We start from the raw sequence: 18,174 nt of genomic DNA on the forward strand, positions 1-18,174 counted from the left end.
CCCCCCCACTCCCCCCCGTAACTACACACATATACTCTTCTCTGTCCCATTTCCTACACCCGGGTTACGTGGCCTGCGAATGCCAGCGCCTAATCAACCGTCCCTTCTTATCTCAAGCATTCAGGAGACACAAACGCGCCCCCTGCCCTCGGCCCCCCCATCATTTCCGAGCCCCATCCCCCTTGCCAAATAGTGAGCTGTCGCCTGCGGCGAGATGGGTGACTGCGCATGCGCGAGTGTGAACGAGCTCCGGGTGCTTGCTTGCTGCCCTCGGGGCGCATGCGCATCGCTGTGTTGCAGGGACTTGCGGGATAAAGAGCCCCTTGACCACGAGCCTGCCGTCTTCCAGACTGTGGGCTAGGTTTGCTGTCCAATAATGAGCCTGTTGCTCCTGTCCGGAAGGGAGGGTTTCAGTTATGTGAGGGACTTAGCACTGTTTGAGGGACAAAGCACTATTTGCATCTAGTGTTGCCCTAGAGACTCCCGGGCTACAAACGCCTCCCAGAGCCAGCGTGTCCCACGCTGACCCTTCTTTTGAAACTGTCACTGTAACTCCTAGTTCTAGGATTACTTTTCCCTGCCCTCGACTGCCATCATCATGCTGTGCCTTTAGTGTAAACTTTCCCTAAATTTAGGAGTAGGTGTCCCAGCTCATTCAGTTATTCTGGCAGGGGATTTTGGTAGTCTTGCTAAGGAGGACTAGCATCATAAAAAAGAAACTCGGGGCCGGGGAGATTTCCTCATAGTAAAATTCCTAATTGTTTTCACAGAACTAGGTAAGGTGGAGATAAAAGCGCGCACACAGCAGTATAAAGCTGAAGTCGTAACAGTGAATCTGGACTTGAGGGTTCTTACCCGCCAACCGACTTTGGTGTGACCTATTTGCTTCCTTTTTTTTTTTGGTCAAAGAAGATCTTCCTTAGTTCTTTCATTTTCGCCGTACATTATTGATGCTCTTGAACATCACATGTAAACAAAGGCAATCTGAAACTGTGGGTGGATGATAACTTATCCAGTGGAGGTTTTAATTTTAAGTAAAATGTGATGTTTCTTTCACAGTGGCAAATGAAAAGAAATTTAAAATGAGAAACCTTAAAGTACAGTAATATTTCAGTGATCTAAGGTCTGGGTTTTCAGTTGGCAGATATGTGGTCCTTTAATTTGCTCTTGTGTTGCCACATTTCTAGATACTTCGCTGCTTCTTACCTCTGCCATCAGAATAGGGTGAGGAAAAGGTGACCCGTTAATGGCAGAAGGTTTACTGGATAGCATCAACACGAATAGCTGAATCGTAATGGAGAGAGGAGTGGAGGAGGAGAGAGAAGTGGAATTTTTTGTGTGTTTTTCAGTTATCTTTGCCAACCCTGTCTCCTAGCTGAATAACCTATTAATAAGCTTTATTTTCTGTTCTCTTTCTTTTGTATTCTTTCTTTGGTGTTCTCTCAAGGCATTTTTGGCTGCCATTAACTCTTGGACCTTAAGGTATATATATATATATATATATTTTTCACTTCCCCATTTAACCCTGGCCCTTACAGGGTTCAGCTGTCTTATGTGCTGTTTCCTGTTGCCATGGTTACAGTTGGAGCCAAGCCATGACCCAGAGGAAGTAGAGGAGTTTGGGGTGCATATATCATTCTGTGAGAAAGAGCTGGAGACACATCCCTTTTTCCTTGTGTGAAGACTGAGTAGAAATTACTGTGATGATCCCACACTTAGGGTTGGGGCACTTGATGTCCATTTGGCACTTTGGTGATTTCTCCTTTTAGAGCTATTCATATTAGCTAGTTAGGCACTTACAGGTGTTTTCTTGTTGCTTATATGCAGACCAGAAGCAGGTTCTGGTAAAGTCTATAAGTGAAACTATTGAGGTAATAAATGTCCATCTTTCTTCTCAGTAGGTTTCTGCCATTTAGGATGCTTTGTTTTTATCTGCAGCTATTTTGTCTAGTTGAATTCACTGAAGCCTAACTTAAAATGTGGGGCTAAGATGAGTATGGTTAAATAATTCGTATTGTTGCAGATCCTTGTTTTTAAAAAAACCACTCTTTAAAATGGGTAACACATGTACATACATATGAAACAAAATTTCAAAAGGTACACAGAGTAAAACGTCTTTCTTTACTGTCTTCCTTTGATCCATCTAGTTCGAGACCCGCCTGGGCAACTGGTGAGACCTCATCTCTACAATTAAAAAAAAAAAAAAAAAATTAGCCGGGTATGGCAGCACGCGCCTGTAGTTCTAGCTACTTGGAAGGCTGAGGCGGAAGGATCGCCGGAGCCCAGCAGGTTGAGGCTGTGGTGGCCGGGAGCGGCCACTGCACTCCAGTCTGGGTGACAGAGCGAGACTCCAACTCAAAAAAAAAAAACAAAACTTATCTTGGTGATAATTCCGTATAGTAAATACAGCCCCTCTTCCTTTTTGAAAGAAGGCAGATATTCCATTGTAGATGTACCGTCATTCAGCTAACTCTTATTATTGGGCATTCAGGTTATTTCCAGTGCTACAGTTAATTCCTTGTATGTACTTTTTATGTATACATGGGTGTTGGATTAAATCCCTAGTGGAAATGCTGGATTAATGGGTGTGGATATTTTTTAATGTTACGTATTACTAAATGCTTTCTACAGAGGTGGTATGAATTTATATTTCTGCTAGCAGTGTGAATCTGCCTGTTTCCTCACCAACACTTATCAAAATTTTTGAACTTTTGTGGAGTCTATCTCAGATTTTAAAGTTCATTATGTAGTTTGTTAAGCTTCATTACACTGAATTGTGGATAAATACCATCATGGTTTTGCAGATGGTGGGAGTGAGGGTGGAGGATATTGTTTTACTGAAGAATAGTGTCAGACTGGTCATTTGCTTGGATAACACAGTAAATCCATGACAATGCTAGGAAGACATAGAAAACTTATATCCCAATATCTTCTTTCAACTTTTAGATGCTAGTTTCTTTATGTGAAATTCTGTAAGCCTATAAGTGATGTTTTATGATCTCCTTTTATTAGCTGTGACTTGAAATTGTTTATCCAAGTGAACTGCTGCTGGTTTTGTTGAGGAATTGAAAGCTTACTTAGTTAAGGTGCTTCACTGAGTACCCTCTTTCTCAGCACAAAATACAGTTACAAGCACTTTTTTATTTTTTATTTTTATTTTTTGAGTTGGAGTCTAACTCTGTCACCCAGACTGGAGTGCAGTGGTAAGCTCCTGGCCATTGCAGCCTCAACCTGCTGGGCTCCGGCGATCCTTCCACCTCAGCCTTCCAAGTAGCTGGAACTACAGGTGCGCACTACCACGCCTGGTTTGGGGTGCATATATCATTCTGTGAGAAAGAACTGGAGATGCATCCCTTTTTCCTTGTGTGAAGATTGAGTAGAAGTTACTGTGATGATTCCACACTTAGGTTTGGGGCAGTTGGTGTCCATTTGGCACTTTGGTGATTTCTCCGTTTAGAGCTATTCATGTTGGCTAGTTAGGAGAGTAAGAGTTGGAGCCAAGCCATGACCCAGAGGAGTTTGAGGTACATATATCATTCTGTGAGAAAGAGCTGGAGACGCATCCCTTTTTCCTTCCATATATCATCCAGCTCTTTCTCACAGAATGATATATGCACCCCAAACTTCCTCTGGGTCATGGCTTTGTTCCAGCTGTAACCATGGCAATTTTTTTGGTTTATTGTAGAGATGAGGTCTCACCAAGTTCTCCGGATGGGTCTCGAACCCACGAGCTTAGGCAGTTCACTCGCCTCAGCCTTCCAGAGTGCTGGGATTACAGGCTGAGCCATCGAGCCTGGCCACAAGCACTTTTTTTTTTGAGTTGGAGTCTCACTCTGTCGCCCAGACTGGAGTACATGGCCGCTCCCGGCCACCGCAGCCTCTACCTGCTGGGCTCCGGCGATCCTTCCGCCTCTGCCTTCCAAGTAGCCGGAATTACAGGCATGCGCTACCACGCCCGGCTGATTTTTTGATTTATTGTAGAGATGAGGTCTCGCTGCCCAGGCGGGTCTCGAACCCGCGGGCTCCCAAAGGCGCCGAATTACAGGCTGAGCCACCGAGCCTAGCTCACAAGCACTTTTAAAAAGTCTGCTGATTGCAGAAGTCTTCACTATGAGCTGTGAAGAAATAGAAAAGAATTAAAAGATGTCTGTGCCTGAAGGAGTTTACAGTCTTGATGAAAAACCACAAATTGGAAAACTAGAAGAAATGGATAAATTCCTGGGCACATACAACCAACCGGGGTTGACCCATGAAAAACAGAAAACCTAAACAGACCAATAACAATAAGTTATGAGACTGAAGCAGTAATAAAAAGAATCCTCTCAAAGATAAGCCTAGGACCTGATGGCTTTGCTACTGAATTCTACCAAACAATTAAAGAACTAATACCTGTTCTACTCAAACTTCCAGAAAATGGAAGAGGAGGGAATACTTCCAAAACTTATTCTATGAGGCTAGTATTACCCTGATACAAAACCAGACAAGGACACAATCCTGTTGGAAAACCTAATCTGCTGAATATGTGAAATAGTGAGAATACAGAAGGTGAGCAGTCATACTCTGTGTCCCATGCTGGGATAGATCTTGTGAAGGGGTGATTAAGGGTTAGAGGAAAGTTCATTTGGGAGGACTTCCTGAAGGAAGTGCATTTGGAGCCTTTTTTAAAATAACTGCTTCAGTGAAAAATTTTAAACATCCAGAAAAATGGAAAGAACAGTACAACTATCACCTTTATATCCATCACTTAGGTTCAGTAGTTGACATTTTCCTATATTTGCTTTACTATCTTTATATATGTGCATATGGGTTTAGATAGATATATAGTATATATATTTTGTATTGCAGACATCATGACACTTCACTCTTAAATACTTTAGATGCATCTCTTTGAAATAAAGACACGTTTATAGTACTTAATTGTTCTTAAAGTACTTTTCAGAGTTAAGGCAATTATTCTCTATACCATCTAATATCCAGTTCACGTTCAGATTTTCCCAGTTTCTTGAAGTTGACACTTTTTTAGCTGTTTGTATATTTTTTCTAAGAAGTCTGAACATGTCTCTTTAGTTTCTCTTCAAATCTGGAACTGTTTGTTTTTTTTGAGTCGGAGTCTCACTCTGTCACCCAGGCTAGAATGCAGTGACATGATCACAGTTCACCACAACCTCAGCCTCCTGGACTCGGGCAGTTCTTCTGCCTCAGCTGCCTGGGTAGCAGGAACTACAAGTGCATGCCACCGCACCTGGCTAATTTTTTGATTTTTTTTGTAGAGACAGGGTCTCACTATGTTACCCAGGCAGGTCTCAAACTCCTGGTCTGAAGCAGTCCTCTCACCTCGACCTCCCAAATTGCTGGGATTACAGGTGTGAGCCACTGCTCCTGGTTTAAAATCTAGAACGGTTTAGAAGCCATACAGTGTTGGTTTTATGAAGAGACTGGGCCATTTGTCCTGTAGAATATACCACTTCTGGAATTTTCTGGTTGTTTCCTCACAGTTTCATAAACTGGTATTTAGATCTAAAGGGTTGTTTAGATTATGGCTAAACCTTCTTGGTGAGAACACTTTGTAGGTGTTGTTTGACTCATTGCATCATAATAGGAGAAACAATGTCATAATGTCCCTCTAGTAATGATGCTGAGTTTGATCATTTATTTAAGGTGATAAATACCTGATCTCTCTGTTGTGAAGACATTTCCCCCTTTGTAAGTATTAAGTAATCTGTTGAGTATTGTCACTTTGGTACTGTACTGTTAACTTCTCCAGCAACCTTTGACATGGTGACGATGATCCTTGTTGCAAAAGGGTGATTTTCTAATTCTGTCGTTTCTTTTGTTCGTAGCTTTCAAGTTTCTGTAAGGATTTTCCTCAGCAGTTAGTATAATTTATACTACATTTAGTATAATTATAATTTATACCAAAAGTTGAGACAAATTGTTAATTTTTTCCTTTAATACTCTTCTGAGTAAGAAGATGATATGATATAATCTCTAATGGTGATAAATGAATTATTTTTTTTCTCACTTTCTTTGTTTTTTTTTGAGATGGAGTCTCACTCTTGCCAGGCTGGGGTGCCTTGGCACACTGGCAGCCACCACAGCCTCGACCTACTGGGCTCAGGTGATTCTTCTGCCTCAGCCTTCCAAGTAGCTGGAACTACAGGCATGCGCTACCATGCCTGGCTAATTTTTATTTATTGTAGAGATGAGGTCTTGCCAAGTTGCCTAGGCTGGTCTCAAACCTGTGGGCTCAGGCAATCCTCTCACCTCAGCTTCCTAAAGTGCTGGAATTATAGACGTGAACCACCACGCCTGGCCCCACTTTCTTTGTTTTAATGTCTTTATGAACTTATAGATTTTAGTTTTATCAAAAATTACAGGCTTTTTTTCTGATGCTCACAGTGTCCCATATTTGGCCTGTGGAGTCCTTTAAGCTTGGGTTATGAGTACTTCCTTGCTTCTGGCACAAGAAGTTCCTCATTCACTTTGTCTTTTTCTTGATCCTGATGTGGAATCCTCGCCTTTCATACATACACATAGACACACACACACACACATGCACAATGACTTTTTTATGTAACGATAAACCCCAAATTTACTTATTAAAAAATGTGTACTTATTCTTACATTTAAGTTTGTCACCTTCAAAGTACTCTTCATTTGATGCACTACACCTGTTCAGACACTTTTCCACTTCTCAAAATTGTTTTTGAACTTGTTAGTTTTGATGCCTTTTAGTACTTCTGCCATTTTTTGTTTCACCTCTTCCACATTGGCAAAATAGTTTCCTTTTGAGGACTTTTTTCATTGGAAAAACAACAAAAAAAAATCACTCAGGGTGAGATTGGGTGAATAGGGAGGGTGGGGGTCATGCTGTTTTTAGTCAAAAACTGCTGAACACTCAATGTGGTATGGGCAGGTGTGCTTGTAAATCACCCACCATGAAATGGGCAAATGTGTTAAAGAATGCAAAAAAAAATTCACTGAAGCCTAATGCAGCCTCTCACAACAACACTAGCTGTTACACTGATGCTGAGAGTTCCTAGAACACTTACCTAGCAGGGGAAACCTGTACTACAAGGGGCCTGCCCTTCAAAAGTTAATTCTGGTTTTTTGGGAGTCCACCCATATATTTATCACATTTTCTTTCCTTTCAGTAAATTTAGGTGTCTCCCATATGGAGCTTCTGGAACTAAACTCTAAAAGCTAAAGGTACCTTTATTTTAACCCAGTATATCTGGTGTTTGACTCACATCAGTGCCGCTGGCATTACTGGATTCTGGATCTCAGAACTCACAACTTCTTTGTTATGAATATTCTTTGTGAAAGACAGATAGTGTCACTGAAGAGAGCATTGGACCCTCTACCCCCACCTTAACATAAAGTTAGCTGTAGAGTAGACTGGAGTATTTCTTCTCTTATGAGCAACCTTTTTTTCTGAGGTACACAGAGTGAAATTTAGAGGTTGAAATTGTGAGTTTATAAACTTTGCTGTGTATGTGGGGGTTTTATCATTATATGAAAAACCTTTGTGTGTATATGCATGTGTGTGTTTTCCCTTTTTCTCATCTCTGCACAGTGTTATATAAGATTATGCTGTAATAACATTTTTTAAAAAGTAAGACAAATTGTTCTTAATTAGGGAATATTTTCAGATAGGCCATAAACTCTGGTATCTAGCTGTCTTAACTCAGGGTCTGGAACAGTGCTGAATACTGTGGATTTCTGTCATGTACTTAGACTCAGGAGAAATGTCGGTGCATCCACAGGGTTTTCTGAAAATTCATCACACTAATGAAGGTTAGTACAAATGAAAGATACAGAAGAATTGCATTCTAAAGTGGACTAATTCTTGCTTTAGCAAAAAAAAAAAAATGTTAGGCTCTTACTGTGTTGTGGTATTTGAGTAATCTTACTGATTTTGGGTTACTCAAAACCAGACAATAACTGTATTCTGATATTTATCTGAAATTTGTGTTTCAGTTTCTTTTTACCATCTTGTCATATTTACAAGGTTATTTCTCAATCTGGTTTCATAGTATATTCTGGTTGTGTATTCTGGGAAGCATACCTGTGTCTTTGTGCTTGTTTTCAGGCATGGCGAATCACTCTTGACACATTTGCTAATAAACTATGGTCATGTTTTAGTAGAACTGGCAAGGAGTTGCCTAGGTGCTCTTATGGCAGAGCTGACCATGCAGCTTTGGGGGAGCTGGATACAGACCTCAGAGTGGGAATTCAACATTCAGATGGTAATTCTTGCCTGACGATGAAGACCTTTATTCTTGGCTTTTTATTTCCTAAGGAGCTCCTGGCATAAACAGTTTCTTGCCATGGCACCAGCTGCATCAGAGAAGGGCTTTGCAGTAGTTCTTTGAAAGCCTCTAATTCCTCCTCTCTGTACCTCCTGTTTATTTGCAGGGGAAAATGTATGTGTCATCATTCATCTCCTTAAATTGAGGTTTATATACTCCTTTACTTGATGTTTTGAAATAGATAGCTGTGGAGAAATTAACTGTAACTAAAAGCGACATTTTTTCAGTATAGGACTTTATACTGCCTTAATTTTAAAATGATAAAATATCTTAAACATATAGGCAAATATAAAGAATAACGTCACTCATACACCCATCACCCAGCTTTATCAGATCTTAACATTTTGTTATATTTGCTCCCAGATATTTTTCTAGTAAATAAAATAGAACAGAGACAGTGAAGTCTTGGTATAGTCCTCTCTCCTTAAAGCTATCACCTAATCCTGAATTCCACATTTATTGTTTTCTAACTGTGCTGTAATCCCACATGTGCCATATAATCCAGTACATACCAATCTTTACCTTAATATTTATGTGCAGTATGGCTTTTGAGATTTACTTAGGTTTGATATATGTGACTAAGTTCATTTTAACTGCTGTATAGTATTTGGTTGTGTGAATACACTGTGTCACAGTCCATTTTCCACTAATAGACATTTAAAGTATTCCTTATTTTCTTTGTTATACATAATAATAAACAGTCTTTTATTTTTGTATTGTGTTTTAAAAAATACATAATATAAAATTTACCATCTTAACCATTTTTTTTTAAAAGAGTAGGTTTTGCTGTGTTGCCCAGGTATGAGCCACCATGCTTGGCCTGTCTTAAGCATTTATTTTTTTTTGAGTTGGGATCTCACTCTGTCATAGGCCAGAGTTCAATGGCATGAGCATGGCTCATCGCAACTTGACCTCCTGGGCTCAGGCGATCCTCTCACCTCAGCCTCCCAGATAACTGGGACTATGGACTCATGCCGCCATGCCTGGCTAATTTTTTATTTTTCTGCAGAGGCGAGGTCTCGCTGTGTTGCCCAGGTCTCACTATGTTGCCGAGGCTGGTCTTGAACTCCTGCACTCAAGCAATCCTCCTGTCTTGGCCTCCCAAAGTGTTGGGAGCCACCGCACCTGGCCTGTCTTGATCTCTTTGAAGTGTACAGTTCAGTAGTGTTGAGTATATTCGCATTGTGCAGTGGATCTCTAGAACTTTTTCGTCTTGCAGTACTGAAATGCTATGCCCACTAAACAGCAACTTCCTGTTTCCTCCCTCCCCTAGCCTCTGAGAGCTACTATTCTGTTTTCTGTCTCTAGGAGTTTGACTACTCTAGGTGCCTCATATAAATGATATCATACAGAATTTGGCTTTTTTGTGACTGCTTCTGTAATGTTTTATTTTTTCACTTAGAGTAATGTCATCAGTGTTCATCCATGATGTAGCATATGCCAAAATTCCCTTCTTTTTAAGACTGAATAATATTTCTTTGTATGTATAGGCTACATTTTGTTTATCTACTTTTCTTTTGATGGACACTTGAGTTGTTTCCACCTTTTGGCTATTGTGAGTAATGCTGCTCTAAACATAGGTGTACAAATACTTTTTCAAGATGCTGCTTTCAGTTCTTCTATATATACCCAGAAGTGGAATCGCTGGATCATATGGTAATTCTATTTTTAATTTTTGAGGAATTTCCATAGTGGCTGCAGCATCTTACTTTCCAATAGTGCACAAAGGTTCCAAGTTCTCTACAACCTTACCAACACTTATTTTCTGGGTTCTTTTGATAATAGTCATCCTAATGGGTGTGTTTTAATTTGTTTTTAAATGTTATCTTTTATTGAAACTGAGTTTAAGGTTTTTTTTTTTCTTTTTTTCTTTTTTCTTTTGAGTTGGAGTCTCACTCTGTCGACCAGACTGGAGTGCAGTGGCCGCTTCCGGCCACCACAGCCTCGACCTGCTGGGCTCTGGCGATCCTTCTGCCTCAGCCTTCCAAGTAGCTAGAACTACAGGTGCGCGCTACCACGCCCGGCTAATTTTTGATTTGTTGTAGAGATGAGGTCTCGCCAAGTTGCCCAGGCGGGTCTCGAACCCATGGGCTCAGGCAATCCTACTCACGTCAGCCTCCCAAGGCGCGGGATTACAGGCTGAGCCACCGAGCCCAGCGAGCTTAAGGTTTTAATGTAAGCAGATTTGTTATATTTTTCTTTTATGGTGTTTTCTATGTCTTGAAGGAATTCCTCTTATCCTAAGGCAATAGTTACAGCCTATATTTTTCTCTAAAAGTGTTAAAGTCTTGCTTTTCACAGATCTGTAATCCACCTGGAATTTATTTTGATGATGGTTTGAAGTAGGGATCATAAGGATAACTCTAAAATATGGATTTAATTTTCTTTCCATAAGGATAACCCAGTGACCCCACATCATTTATTGAATAGTCTATCTTTATAATGCCACTTATATGTTTCCACATATAGGAGAGTTTGTATCTTTATTTTCTCTATTCTGTACCATTGGTCTGTTTGCCTATCTTGTACTGGTACTACACTGCCTCAATTCTCTTTTTAATAATTATGCATATTTGGCTTTTTAATAATTATGCATATTTGGTAGAGCCAAGTCGTACTACCTTGTTCTTTTTCCGGTCATCAAGCTCCCTGTCAGATTGGTATGGTACCTTTTTTTTTTTTGAGTTGAAGTCTCACTCTGTCACCCAGGCTGGAGTACAGTGGCACACTCTGGGCTACCCCAGTGTCAACCTGCTGGGCTCTGGTGATCCTTCTGCCTCAGCCTTCTAAGTAGCTGAACTACAGGCATGCGCTACCATGCCTGGCTAATTTTTTTTTTTTTTAAATTGTAGAGATGAGGTCTCGCTAAGTTGCCTGGGCTGGTCTTGAACTCACAGGCTCAGGCAGTCTATTCACCTTGGTCTCCCAAAGTGCTGGGATTACAGGCTGAGCAACCAAGCCTGGCCACCTTTATTTATTTATTTATTTTTATTTTTTAAAAATTGGTTTATTTATTTATTTATGTAATTTTAAAGATGTGGGATAAAATTCAGGATTAGGTATACAAGTAGATTGGTACATTTTAATGAAGCTATTAATTTTCTAAAATATGTTCATAGGATACATAATGGCCTCCTCCCAAAGCAAAGAAAAATTAGACCTTCTTTATCTGGTCACTAATCAGTTGTTCTGAATGAAACTACAATTTCCATTCGTTCTTCTTGGAGTGATTTTTCATTTTTATGTAGGGATATGATCTTCAAATGAAGGAGAACCTTGTTATAATTTGATGTATAAGGACACGACGTAAAACAGTTTTGGTGAAGGCATGGAATTTTATTTATGGTGTTAAGACTTTCATAATCATAAGGAAATGAAACCTATTTAAACCAGCTCATATAAAAAGAGATTTATCAAAGGTAAATAACTGTTGTAGAATTCAAGACAAAGCTGAATAACCAAGCCTCAGAAAGCACTGGAACCAAAACAGGTCCAGGGACTTCAACAGTGGTATTTAATGGACTCTGGTGTTCTGCTATAAATAGACTTCAGTCTCCGTGAGGCTTAATTCAGATTCCTGAGAGAGATCTGGTTTGGCCAGTCAAAGCTTGATTTTCCCCTGGGCCAGATACTTGCCCCAGGTTTAACTCCAGTTACAGATGGAAAAGGGAGAGTTTTGGTACAAACAGAGCAGTTTTAGGAATGATTCTTAAACATTGTGGTCTCAGAATTCTTTACAATTTTAAGAATTATTGAGAACCCTAAAGAGCTTTTTTTAGGCTGGAGTGCAGTGGCACAATCACGACTCCCCACAGCCTCGACCTCCTGGGCTCAGGCAGTCCTTCTGCCTCAGCCTTCCAAGTAGCTGGGACTACAGGTGTGTGCTACCACATCTGGTTAATTTTTAAATTATTTTTTGTGGAGATAAGGTGTTCCTATGTTGCCCAGGCTGGTCTTGAACTTCTGGGCTCAAGTAATTCTCTTGCCTCAGCCTCTCAAAGTGCTGGGATTACAGGCATAAATCATTATGCCCAGCCTCTTAAAGAGCTTTTGTTTGTGTGGGTTATAGTTTGATATTCACCAAATTAGAAATTAAAATGAGAAAATTTTTAAAAACCCTTTCATTAACATAAATAGCACACTTTTATGAACAACTAACTTTTCAAAAAAAATTTGTGAGAAGGTTGGCATTTTTAATATTTTTGCAAATCTCCTAAATATCCAGCTTAATGGAAGACAGCTGGATTTTCATATCTACTTCTGTATTTAATCTGATGTGATAAATTGTTTTGATTGAAGTATATGAAGAAAATATGGCCTCAAGGGACATATAGTTGAAAAAGGGAGATGTTTTTATAGCCTTTTTGGACAGTTATGCGTGCTCTTCTCTGATACTACACCAAAATTTGACAAGTGCTGATTTCTTTTTAATTAAATTGCAGTGTGGAATTTGGAATCATTGATATCACTGTTTCACTAAAATCCAATCCGGTCTGTCCTGCACTAGAATGGATCTTTTCCCCATACATGATTTTATAATATGCTTTGGTCATTTGGGAAATTCTAGTTCATTGAGTTAAGCAGGTCTTCCAAAAGTTTAAACATTTCATAATGCAATATCAAAAAATCCTGCATTAGTTATTACTACCACCCGTTTCCTGAGAAAAGTCTGTAAGTATTGGGAAGCTGTCAAGCGGCTACAAGTTTTCCAAAATTCTAATTATTTCCTTCAAAGCTTGAATTTTATCATTGGCAACAGATACTGTCACTTGTTTTCCTTGAAGTGACAGACTCCATTTTTAAGAAAATGTCTGCAAATATTCTTGTCTGAATACCAGTTTATTGTTTGTTCCAAGTAAAAGTAATGTGCCATGAAAAAAAGCAGCTAGTTTCACTCACAACTCAGAGGCACAACACTTTTCTTGGAGACAGCGTTGTACTTGAGTGTCCTACAAAAGTGCTTTATGCATATGGCCCATTTTATTACACAGAGTATGTAAAAGACCTGCACTCAAGGGTTCAGACATATACAGCTAATACTTTTTTATTGCTTCATCAAGAATATTCTTAAGTGCAAGTGACTCTTTGTTTTTTTAAATCACCTATGCATCTTGGTGAAAGACACAATGACTAGTACAGTTTGAGGTCATTACCCTGGCTTATGCTAAGGCACCAGGTGTTTGACTCATTATTGCTGTTGTACTGTCAGTGTAGATATCAACACAGTGAAAAAGGCAAACAGTTTCTTAGTATTATTATGAAAACAGTTTTGACTTCACAGAGCCCTTGAAAGGGACCTCAAGGTATCCATGGACATGAGAACCACAACCTAGTCGGGCGTGGTAGCTCAGCCTGTAATCCCGCGCTTTGGTAGGCTGAAGTGAGTGGATTGCCTAAGCCCGCGGGTTCGAGACCCGCCTGGGCAACTTGGCAAGCCCTCATCTCTACGATAAATCAAAATGAGCCGATAAATCAAAATGAGCCGGGCATGGTAGCGCGCGCCTGTAGTTTCAGCTACTTGGAAGGCTGAGGCGGAAGGATCGCCTGAGCCCAGCAGGTCGAGGCTGCAGTGGCTGGGAGCGGCCACTGCACTCTAGTCTGGGCGACAGAGTGAGACTCCAACTCAAAAAAAAAAAGAGAACCACAGCCTTAGGAGAGGGTGTGGGTGGGGACAGGGACACAAGGTCAGTACTTGAGATACAAGTGTTTCTTAGTGGAATTTTACTAGATTGTAAGGACCGTCACTTAACATCGCTTAACATAATATCAGAATGAATGGAATATTTTAAAAGATCCTAAAAAGTTTCAAATCTCTAGTTGAACACAGATGTTTTCCCAGGAATTATCATTTTCAAACAGCAGAGTGTTAGGTGTTCAGATTTTCAGCAGACATTCTTTCAACTGTATGGTAGTCTTAGCTAAACCATTTTAATAAAGCTTATGGAATTTGTCATGTAGTATGTACGACTTAACAGTTTTTCAAGCTGTTAAATATATTTTAAAATCTGAGTTCTAAAACTTGCATTTGGGAAGGTCCTGCCTTTCCAGAAAAGGCACAGAAGGGAAGGTTAAGGTTGGGAATTCACCATTCCAGCTTTATATCTTTTGGTCATTAAAGGGTCTCACTAAAGAGGAATAGCCCCTCCCTTCCCCCAACTATTTAAATAAGTTTTATGACAGAGAAGAGAGTAGTGGTGTTCACTGACTTCATTTCAACAGATATCAAGTGACTAAGTAAAAGACATGGTAGAAGGTTAGGGAGGAGTATGTTCTGAAATGAGTGGGAGAGGAAACCTTGATTATGTATTTGGTGTTTAGAAGAGGAGGAAATCATTGGGGAAGCCGAGGTGAGAGTCAAGACTCTCTTTGCACTGGGTTTTGAAGGGCAGGTGTTGTGAAAGGTTGGAATTTTGACTAGCAGAGATGGAGAAGGGAATTCAGGCAGAAGGAGTGCTGGGTAAAAATGTGGAGGTGAGAAATGCGGTGCTTGTTAGTATAGGGTGTGTACTGGCCACTGTGAAGAGTGTAGTGTGGCTGTGAAGAGTGTAGTGTGACTGAAGCAAAAGAGCTAAGACTGGCAAGTACACGGGCTCAGAACAAGAAAGGTTTCCCACTGTGGCTAATAGTTTGGGTTTAATGTGGTAAGGCATGGGAAACTTTGAAAAGTGGTGGGTTGAAGAAATAGCATGATCAGAGTGTTTTCTGAAAATTATTTGACCTCATATATGTATGTATGTATTTATCTATTTGCTGACTAGTTTTTGAGTAGCTGCTCTGTGTCATGTAAGTATGAGGCAAGGTGTATCATCTAGTGATGAACCTAAAGAAAAGTCCCTCCTCTTACAGAATTTGCAGTGTCAGAAAGGAGCTTAAACAAATAAACACAAAAATAATTATGAATTATTATAAAGTAATGAAGGAATAAATTACTATTTGGGAGAATAACAGAGAGATTGAACTTAGTTGGGGGAGCCAGGGAAGGCCTTGCTGAGGCATTAAATATTAATTGAGTTCCTACTATGTGCCAGATGCTGGGGATCTAGTTAAGGAACAAAACACAAAAATCCCTGCTCTCGTGAAGCTCATATTCAGGCAGCAAACAAGATAAATAAAATATATGGTATGTTAGAAGGTAATAAGTCCCAAGGAGAAAAACAAAAGCCAAAAAAGAGATAGGGCGTGTTGGGGTGGGAGTGGGTGTTGTGATTTTAGGTAGAATGGCCAGGGAAGTCCTCACTAAATTACTACGAGGTAATGCTTGTGTAAATATCTGTAGAAGATGAGGGAGTGAACCAGCAGTCCAGACAAAAGGGATTGCAAAAGCCATGGGGCATTGTGTGTGCCTGGCATGTTCAGGAACCAGCAAGGTGGCCAGCATGACTCAGAGTTAAAGTGAGCAAGGGAGAAGGTAGTAGAAATGAAGTCAGAGAGGTGGTAGAAGCCCAAAGTCTAGATCTTACCCTTAGCTGTTTGTTAGAGTCACCTGAGGAACTTCAACAACTCCTGCTGCCTGGACTGCACCCATTCCACTTAAATGAAAATCTTGCAGGTGAGACTCAGTGGCAGCGGAGATGGAGGGAAGTAGATGATTTGAGAAACATGTTAAGGAAAGAATTCATTTAATTATAGATGGAATGTGGGGGTTGAGGAAGAGGAAAGTGTCAGGAATGACTCCCAGGTTTCTGGCTCAAGCAGCTGGATGGGTAGAGGTGTCACTTACTGAGATGATGGTGGGAGATGGAGAGGAATAGGAGGAGTAGGTGTGGAATTTGGAGGGGAGATCAGAAATCAGGAGTTCAGTCTTAGACATGTTAAATTTGAGATGCGAATGAGACTAAGTATAAATATGTTAAGTAGGCAGATATATGAGTGGAGCTTGCAGTGAAATCAGAGTTTGAGGTAATACATTTGTATGGCATCTGCTTACTGGTGGTCTTAAAGTATCTAAATGACATCATGCAGGATAAATTTGATGGGGAAAGAACTGGAGATGTGGAAACATGTTAGCCTACTCTAGTAATGTGAACAGACTTGGTGCTAGTGTGAACTAGGTTAGTAGTGGTGGGACTACAAAAAAGCAAGTGTAGATTGGAGGATTTAGGAGCCTGTATATGGTGGGGGTGGACAGTAGGCAAGGAATGAAAGATAACTTTGAGATACAAAGCCTGCATGAATGATCGGTCCATCAGCAGATATGAAGCAGACCAGAGGAGTTAGCTTAGGAAAAAAAGTTAGCTTAGGAAAAAAGATTGTGTTTGGCTTTGAATGTGTTGACATTTAAGAGAGGCTGCCTAGCCGGTAGGCAGTTGAATCTATTGCACTGGGTTTTGGAAGAGCAGATGAGGTTCCAGACATAGATGTAGAAAATCATTTTCATACATTGAAAGTGAAGCAGTTTCATTTATTTGAAATTGATTCACCATGGGAGTAGCAAAATTTATGAAAATAGCAACATCTACGGTTTTTAGTATGACCTGTTAGGCTCTCTGTGATAGGGTCCTTGCCTATTTCTTGTAAAGTGTTTTCCTTTGGTCCATGTTCAAGCTGCATTGCCTTCCTTTCTATTCTTCCAGTGTGCCCAGCTGAGTCCTCTCTCTCAAGGTTCTTGCACTTTTTGTTTTCTCATTTTAACTTTTCCCTTTCTCTTGGTAGAGGGATAAGAGTCCAGAAAGAAAAATTCAAAAGTTGGTATCTAGGAAGTGGCAAAAGTTCCAAGCGATCCTTGCTTGAGGTATGGGAGTATGGATGAGCTTCTGAAGTGGAATGGCCATGGGAGTCCTTGAAGTTGAAATCCATTTAACATAAAGACTCAGAGTATCATATTGGCCTTCCCATACCTCAGTACTCAGATCTGTTGACCAGATTTACCACAGCAGTGGTGGCTCCCCTCTGCCTTGGTGGTCTGGTGATGGAGTGGTGGTGGTGGTGATCACTGACCTTTGGAAGATTTCTTGACTCATTGCCATTTGTCCTGTCACCACCCATGGACACATCTTCTGCATAGGTGAGAAACTCCTTTTAGTGAAACTTATGGGTAAATTGTTTCGAAAACGTCTGGCTTGAAGAAACAACATGAAAACAGGGTTATTAGTTACATGTCAACTTTGACACATTGCTGGGGATTGCTACCTGTGAGTGCCTGTGTCACCCCTTATTAGGTGGTGGTAAAGGGAAAATGCACTCCTCACAAATCCTAAAAATAGTTGGTATTGAAAAATCAGCATGGTATTTTTTTCAGAATTAAAGTGTTTGCTTTTTCTGATTATAAAATAATTCGCAGAATGAAATAGAAAAGCGTACAGGAAAAAGTAAGAAATTACCCCAAATTCTACCATACAGAGTTAACTACAGTTAACATTTTCTGAACATCTTATTAGGCATTTCTCTAAATGTATATATGCATGTAGATATTCCTGTCTTTATTTATATTGGATTATGTGTGTTGTTTTAAAAATTGCTTTAATAACTCAGTACATTGTAGACCTCTTTATGTCAATAAAAAGTCTTTTAAAGAAACTACATAGAATTCAGTTGTATGGATGCATCATATTTTACTTGGCCAATTTCCTGCTAATAAACTTTCTTTTTCTTCAGTCTTTACTTATAAATTATGTTGTGATGAACATTCTTATATATAAATCTTTATATATAAGATTGGTTCCTCAGGGTTGATTCTTGAAGTAGAATTGCTGTGTTAAAGAGTATGCAGTGTTATTTTTTCCTACTTATATCTTAAATATTTTTTGTCATTGAAAATATATTTAAACAGCATTAAATATATTTTAATAAAATAAAAAATCAAGTTTATTCTTATAGCAACTGTTTCCTTCTTTCTAATACTTCTTAAAATTTTTAAAGATTT

The 18,174-nt window shown here is 39.7% G+C and overlaps 1 protein-coding gene across 5 annotated transcripts in view; it reads left to right on the top strand.

Annotated features, from left to right (window-relative positions):
• SPOP (speckle type BTB/POZ protein) overlaps positions 1–18,174 on the top strand; it is a 79,485-nt gene that overhangs the window by 540 nt on the left and 60,771 nt on the right. The window contains exons 2-3 of one of the 5 annotated variants that reach the window (XM_021715492.1): positions 5,105–5,128; positions 12,092–12,189. The exons of the other annotated variants lie outside the window; for them this stretch is intronic. The gene's annotated coding sequence lies outside the window, so the exon portion shown is untranslated. The remainder of the gene's footprint in view (positions 1–5,104; positions 5,129–12,091; positions 12,190–18,174) is intronic. 5 annotated transcript variants of the gene reach the window in all.

This window comes from Carlito syrichta, unplaced genomic scaffold, assembly GCF_000164805.1.
Source record: "Carlito syrichta isolate Samal-C Ts95f unplaced genomic scaffold, Tarsius_syrichta-2.0.1 Scaffold307155, whole genome shotgun sequence".
NCBI lineage: Eukaryota > Metazoa > Chordata > Mammalia > Primates > Tarsiidae > Carlito > Carlito syrichta.